The sequence below is a fragment of the Rhipicephalus microplus genome, chromosome 4, assembly GCF_043290135.1.
Source record: "Rhipicephalus microplus isolate Deutch F79 chromosome 4, USDA_Rmic, whole genome shotgun sequence".
Lineage (NCBI taxonomy): Eukaryota > Metazoa > Arthropoda > Arachnida > Ixodida > Ixodidae > Rhipicephalus > Rhipicephalus microplus.
The window spans coordinates 173,857,994-173,865,300 of NC_134703.1; the positions used below are offsets into that span (position 1 = coordinate 173,857,994).

The 7,307-nt window shown below is 42.9% G+C and overlaps 1 long non-coding RNA gene across 1 annotated transcript; it reads right to left on the reverse strand.

Annotated features, from left to right (window-relative positions):
- Positions 1–315: 315 nt before the first annotated feature.
- Positions 316–5,436, reverse strand: LOC142814688 (uncharacterized). Its single transcript, XR_012895025.1, has 2 exons — positions 4,959–5,436; positions 316–452 (listed from the first exon to the last, which is right to left on the reverse strand). It is a non-coding gene; the product is annotated as an uncharacterized LOC142814688 (long non-coding RNA).
- Positions 5,437–7,307: the final 1,871 nt, after the last annotated feature.

The window sequence follows — 7,307 nt, forward strand, 5'->3', positions numbered from 1 at the left end:
TAAAAAAAGAATACGTGCCACAGGGAGGAATCATAACTGCCACCTTCAGATTCCAAACTGAGCATACTAACCACGGTGCCACGCGGTTAGATGGGAACTTGGTGTTAAGGAAGTAGTCAACAAAGCTATGAAAATAAAATTCTCGACGAAGTCATGTGACATCCTAAAGCCACACACAGGTAATAAATAGGTCGTGAATTACCATGATTACCTCTGTAGCATAATAATAATTGTACTATCATCCCTGGTCGAAAAGGAAGAGTAAAAGGTATCACTAGCAAAATTAACAAGTGAATAGTCAGAGACAAAACACTGAGGACCATAATATATTTTTCATTGATTTAGAGTGCATCAGAAGCGGAGAATGGGTCCGAAACTGTAAACACAGTTGAGGTGAGGTGGTGCTGCAGGCGTCACCTCTGGTGTCCTGAGGTCAGCGTGCTATGCAACACCTAGAAAGAATTCAACAAAACATAATGAGGGGAATGGATGGTCAAAGGGCACAGCAGTTATTACGGTGAGAAATGTTTTTGTTACTGGCGAGGAATATAATCTATTTTCTGCAGTAAAATTTTTTATGTTACTTATTGTTCATGCATAGTCCAACGTGTAGGAGGTAATAGAAATCCAGGATAACACTCTAGCTGCTGTTTACTGATTTAGCAATATTATCAGTATAACACAACAAGCGATTGGCAGATGCCACGTACAGTAGTAATCGTTGATATGCGAAGTACAAACGAGGATGGTTGATATGTCACTTGGAAATTATGACAACGTTACGCGGCGGACATAAATAAAGCCGTACATGTTTTTCTTGTCATAATTATCATTTTTGGACGTGTCATTTACTTTCGTAGAATATTCACGTCACGTGATCCCACATTAGTATGAGGAGCTAGCGAAACAGCAGCAAGAGCGCTATCAGCGTTGCAAATAGGGATGCTTTACATGACACACATATCTTGATCATCATGTTTGAACGTGTCATCTACCTTCGTCATTCGTTCGCGTCACGTGATACAAAAATTAGTATACGTGAAACTAGTGAAACGACCGCGAGCGCACAACGAGCGTAGCATATAATCATGTTGTTACATGACACTCATGTCAGTATTATCACGTTTCGACGTGTCATTTACTTTGTAGTCCACTCGCGTCACGTAATATCAAATTTAGAATATGTGAAGCTAGCCAAGAGCCGCGAGCACATCATTACCGTGACCTGTAGTCATGTTGTTCCAAGACACCAATCTCATGATTATCATGTTTCCACCTGTCACATACCTTCGTCATCCAGTCACTTCAAGTAATACCAAGTTTGATGTTTGTGAAACTAGCCAAACGGCTATGAGCGCATCCTGAGCGTGGCATGTAGTCCTGTTGTTACATGACACGCACCTCATGTTTATTATGTTTGCACCAGTCGCATACGTCACGTCCCGCAATACCAAACTTTGTATATGTGAAGCTAGCGCTACGTCCGCGGGCGCATCATGAGCGTGACACGTAGTCATGTTGTTAAATGACACGCATCTCATGTTTATCCTGTTAGCACCAGCAAGATATCTTGGTCATCTATTTACTTATCGTAATACCAAATTTGGTGTGAAGCTAGCGAAACGACCACGAGCGCATCAAGAGTGTGTCATCTAGTCATGTTATAACATGACAGGACACACAAGAGTGGAAGCTTGGGCTAGTTGGTGCGTAGTCATATTTGCAAGATGTTTCAGCGCGTGAACAAAGGAAAAAAGGACAGGGTAAACAGAAAGAGCGCTGACTTCCTACTAACTTTATTTCACAGAGTGGCAAGAGTATATACTGCTGAAAAGGTTAATAACAGAGCATGAAGGTAAAATGCAAGCCTAATCTACACATCAGTAACAAAACACGTGTGAAGCGAGGCGACAAACCAGATAAGCGAAACAGTGTCAGAAAGAGCCGGCCTGTCATACTGCCTTACATGCACGGCGTATCGCACAGGCTAAAAAAGATTGCTCGGGACGCGAACGTTTTTGTGGTTTTTTCTGCACCGAAAAAATTGCCGAGGCTTTGCAAACGGGTCAATGCACCTCGTGCAAATTCTGCCTCGTGCTCTGTCGCGCACAGGACACGCTACGTCCCATGCGCAGTGGGAGTCGTATACTTGATTCCACTGACGTGCGGGTGCATCTATGTCGGGCAAACTTGCAGGTGCATAAATGACCACCTCTGAGAACACTGAAACAATGTGCACAATGTGGTACAAGGGCATCTTGGCATTCATTGCTGAGATTGTGGGTGCACCCCTCTCTTTGATCAGTGCTCAATATTGGCAAGACACAGGGACCAGCGTACCCGAGAAATAATAGAAGCCGAAAAAATACACTTGCTAGGAGACAAATGTGTAAGCACATCATCGATTGCTTTATCACAGGCTGAACGTGATTACCTGGCTGGGCTTTGATGCAATAGAAGACCCGTCACACGTGTTTTGTTACTGATGTGTAGATTAGGCTTGCATTTTACCTTCATGCTCTGTTTTCAACCTTTTAAGCAGTATACATTCTTGCCACTCTGCGAAATAAAGTAAGTTGGAAGTCAGCGCTCTTTCTGTCTACGCTGTCCTTTTTCCTTTGTTCGTGCGCTGAAACATCTTGCAAATATAATGACAGGACACTCACGACTGTCATAATTGCACTAGTTATATACCTTCTTCATGCACTCACGTTCCGTAATACCAAATTTATTATATGTGAAGCTAGCGAAACGACCGTGAGCCTAGCATAAGCGTGGCGTGTAGTCAAAATTCATGACTTACATGACATGCATGTCATAATTTCATGTTAGGGTCTGTCACTTGTGTTCGCCATTCAGTCGTGCCACACCATCCCAGTTTTTAAACATATCAAGTAAACGAAACCATGGCAAAAGGATCATGAAATGTATATCATGACATCCATGACCTACATATCATAATAGTCATGTTATTTATAGTCTGTTATGCTCGTCATTCAGTCCTGTTATGTCAAACCCAATTGGGTATCGGTACCATTAACGAAACTAAACGGCCGGGAGAGCTAAAAGTCGAAGGCGGCTAGATAGATGGATAGACAGATAGATATTCTGAAAGTCGCTTAAGTTTGCTAACAAGTGCTTCGCATTTATTAGGGGGACGAAGTTTCAAAAAACAGATTGTTTTAGGAGCTTGGTCGGCAAGCTTTTATTGCAGCACCTTGTCCGGTGGTGTTGGCTGCCGGCATGTAGACCTATGCTGCCAGCGTATAGTTCTGTCGCCGCTCCAGCTGGTGATTCCAGTATGCTCACTAAATAGCACGCCGCCACCTACCGGGGAGCCTTAATGCTCGCGCACCGGAGGAAGCAGCGTGGCGCGCACATGAAGGTGCAGCGCACATGAAGGCTTTTTACAAGGCGTCGGATGCGATGGCCCACACGCTCGCCTTCTCACGACATTGACAACTTCGTTTTCGTCGCTTCGTAGGCATAGCAGCACGTGACATGTTCCTACGATGAGTGTTACTGACGCATGCCGATGAGTGTTACCGCACGGGTAAATCTAGCCCTCTAACCTGCCTGCTCTCAACCCCTTTGAAGAACGCTTGATAGCTTCACATCTGCCATTTGTGAGCTTCAGGCATTTGATCATGTCAGAGGGTAGTATGGGATAATGGGGCAGGTAATAACGTGCCGATAAACGTGGCTAACATTGTGCAGTGCCGGACGTTGAAAATGCTGGACAACGCTGCCTTCCACTTACTGTATGCATCAAGCACCGGCCCGTCAACAAGCTTTCTTACATAAACGGTCTCACCAAGAAACGCCTTGCGCACCTCCGACAAAGCTCCTCCATCATCATTAAGTTTGTGGATATGACTCTGAATTAATTTGTGAATTCGAAATGAAACTTATACTCAGCAATAAACAAAGTCAAAAGTGCGTTTGCCACGCGCAAGCATGAAAGCCAGGCAAAGCCATGTATCCCCCCTATTTCCATGCTCGCCCAACAATCGCAGCAACAGATTTTCCTCTAGTCAATTTTAGAAAATTCTATGATGTGGAGATATGAAACAGTTTAATTCGAATCGCCAAGTTTTTGAAGAAAAAGAAGTTCGCGTATTTTAGTAATTTCAATGGTGCCCCACACATGAGTGCAGTAGTTATTGTGTGGCGCAAATAGAAAATCATATATTTCTAGTTTTACCCTTTCCAAACAGAAATGGCTACATCGTGAGAAGGTTAATGTTGATGATACCAATAATTTCTACAAAATGTCGGCATACGTAGATGCCTATTGAAGCACAGTATTAATAACGACACCGAGTAGCTTAAGCTATAGATACGATGGGTTGCACGTCCTAAAACTACTCTACCATTATGCGAGACGCCGAAGTGGATGATTCCGAAAATTCTGACTACCTGGGGTTCTCTAGCGTGCATCCAAATCTCAGCACACGGGCATACTGCTTTTTTCGCCTCCATCAAAAATGCAGCCGAACCACCGGGACTCAATACCGCGACCTGCGGGTCAGCAGCCGAGTACCTTAGCCACTATACTACTATGGTGGCGCACCAAGTAACTTATAGTAAAAGGCAAACACAAGCTCCATAGGCTAGTCTTGCATGAGCTTACAAGGCTCTAACAGTCTTGTAAGTAGTAGTATGCGAAATTATCAATGTTTTAATGTGGAAGCAAATGAGAAGTAAGCGAATGTAATGAAGTCTTCACGGCTATTTTTATGCACACGAATGTGGATGAATGCAGTAAAGCTGATGTGCCTGGCTTTGAAATTGAGCAAGTGCTCACTAAATTAATGGCATGAATAATTCAGAATGTTAACATTGTGCTATGTTGAATGTAGATACCTCTTTCACTGCTAGATAAGGGCCGTTTGTGGGAGAGAATATGAGCAAAACCACTTCTTGTCTACTAAAACATTATTACGAATTGTACTCGCCTTCGACGCACCAGCTACCACCACATGGCTTAGGGCAGCATTCCAGACCATCAGCAGCACATTGCTCGTGGGTGCACTCGCTGAAGGAGCAGTCGCTGAAGACGCCCTCATTGCTGGGACATCCTGCATGACCTGGTGCAGATGCTGCGCTCAAAAACAGAAGCACCGCCATAAAGGTGGCGTGGGACATCATGTCGTTCGATGAAGCAGGTAGAACTCAGTCCGCCAACCCTTGTTTACAGCGTACTTGTGACTCGTTACGAGAAATCAGATCCAAATATATAGGTGTCGTTAGGTGAAGGGGAGGATGCCTCGGCGATGCAGTCATTGCTAGGAACGTCATGCACGTGCGTTAGTGTTTTCAAAAAGAGATAACGTGTCTTATATTTGGCTGCATTGCTATTGTCAACAAAATTAGTGCAAACAGTGCCACGTGTTAAAAACACTGAAGTAGCACATGATACCTTTAATACGACAGCATCCAAAAGACAAGAACAAAAATGTAAACAAGGGCCTGCTGATTAGCTTATGCCAGCGCAAGGAAAAAAATTAAACGAGAGCAATACACTAGCGGGTAACGATGCAAACGTCGACGACTTGCGAACGTCGACGTCGACGAAGTTGCGAAAAGAAAAACACTGCTGTTGCCGAAACCTTTCGAGTCAGCGTCTAGGGCCTTCTGCTGGAGCATTTTGTCACGTTAAACCTTTTTGCCACCATTAGCCTTACGTCAATGGCTGGAAAAAACACATGAGACGCTAGTATAAAGTTCCCTGTTATTTGACCTGCTTCATTTTTGTGAGGCGGCTTAGCGTGTCCCATAAATGGCACTACAGGCGCAGGCAACAATTAACGTTAATTTCGTTCATCATACTGTTTCTAAAACTCATTATCATAAAATGAAAGGTTCCAGTCTCAATGTGGCATATACACTTCGTCAAGCGATAATCGCAATGACACCCTTTCTTCGCGTAATGTAGAACAATAAAGCGTTATTCTTTACAAACACACAATATGCCACACAAGTATAAAGTACAAAACATGTTTTCTTATTTGCAATGAAATACAAATGACACAGCCTGCATATTATCAAAACACTTGTTATAGTTAAAGTTACTGAAAACGTTTTCATAAGTGGGGTTTAACGTGCAAAACCACCATATGATTATGAGAGATGTCGTAGTGGAGGCCTCCGAAAATTTCGACCACCTTGGGTTCTTTAACGCACACACAAATCTGAGCACATGGGCCTACAACATTTTCGCCTCCATCAGAAATGCAGCCGCCGCAGCCGCGATTCGATCCCGCGACCCGCGGGTTGTTACTGAAAACGTAAGAACTACATAAAATCAAGAGAGATACTTCCCAACTTCACATGCGGGGACGTCATATTTGATCGGTGTATTATCACTGGTGCTGGATAATAAAAACTGTTGTACGCTCGAACGCTAGTACCTCACAATAACTTTTACGTGGAAAACGCTTACCTTTGAAACCCTGCTTTAGAACTTCGAGTTTGAGCTGGAGTTTAGTTTATTTACCACGTACAGTTGTACAGTAATTGGCTGATACACAGGAAAAAGCTGTATAAAACAGCTTGACAAAGCCCCATATTAACTTTCAACGAGCATTTCCTTGTCAATGTGAATATTCTAGAAAATAATTTCGAGCCTATTGCATCTTGAGCACTCGTGAGAGACGGAACAGACGTTTCTAGTTGTGGGCTCTTAAGAATGCGATAAACAAGTGTGTTTTGAGCCCATTCAACGGTTAGTACATTTAAACAATAATTATGAGTCGCAAAATGTTAATTTCTTTTATATGCGAAGAATTTTTTGCGTATTACAAGCACTTTCAGCGTCTATCTATCTATCTATCTATCTATCTATCTATCTATCTATCTATCTATCTATCTATCTATCTATCTATCTATCTATCTATCTATCTATCTATCTATCTAGCCTCTTGCGTCTGGGTGCGATCTTGATTATCCCCTTAACTTGGAGTGAATCAACATTAGTATGGGAGGGTAAGACATGAATAATGTCACAATCCCATCGCATACATCGTCAACTTTTTTGCCAGAGAGTGGCACATACCCGTGAGCAGGTATGTTCCACTGGCATTCGGCTGGGAGGTTGTTTTGAGAACACAGCGCAGTTTGTTAATGGTTGGTTGGTTGGTTCCTCAACATCTTGACGCAATCTACTCTGGGGGATAGGCCATGAATCGAACGGTACCTTGCTTAGAAAGCTGATTCATATATTCAAAAAACAGGTTGCGAAAGAAATGTTTTATCATTACAGACTAATAATATTCGCTCGCAAAATCTCCAAAAAACTACAAAAT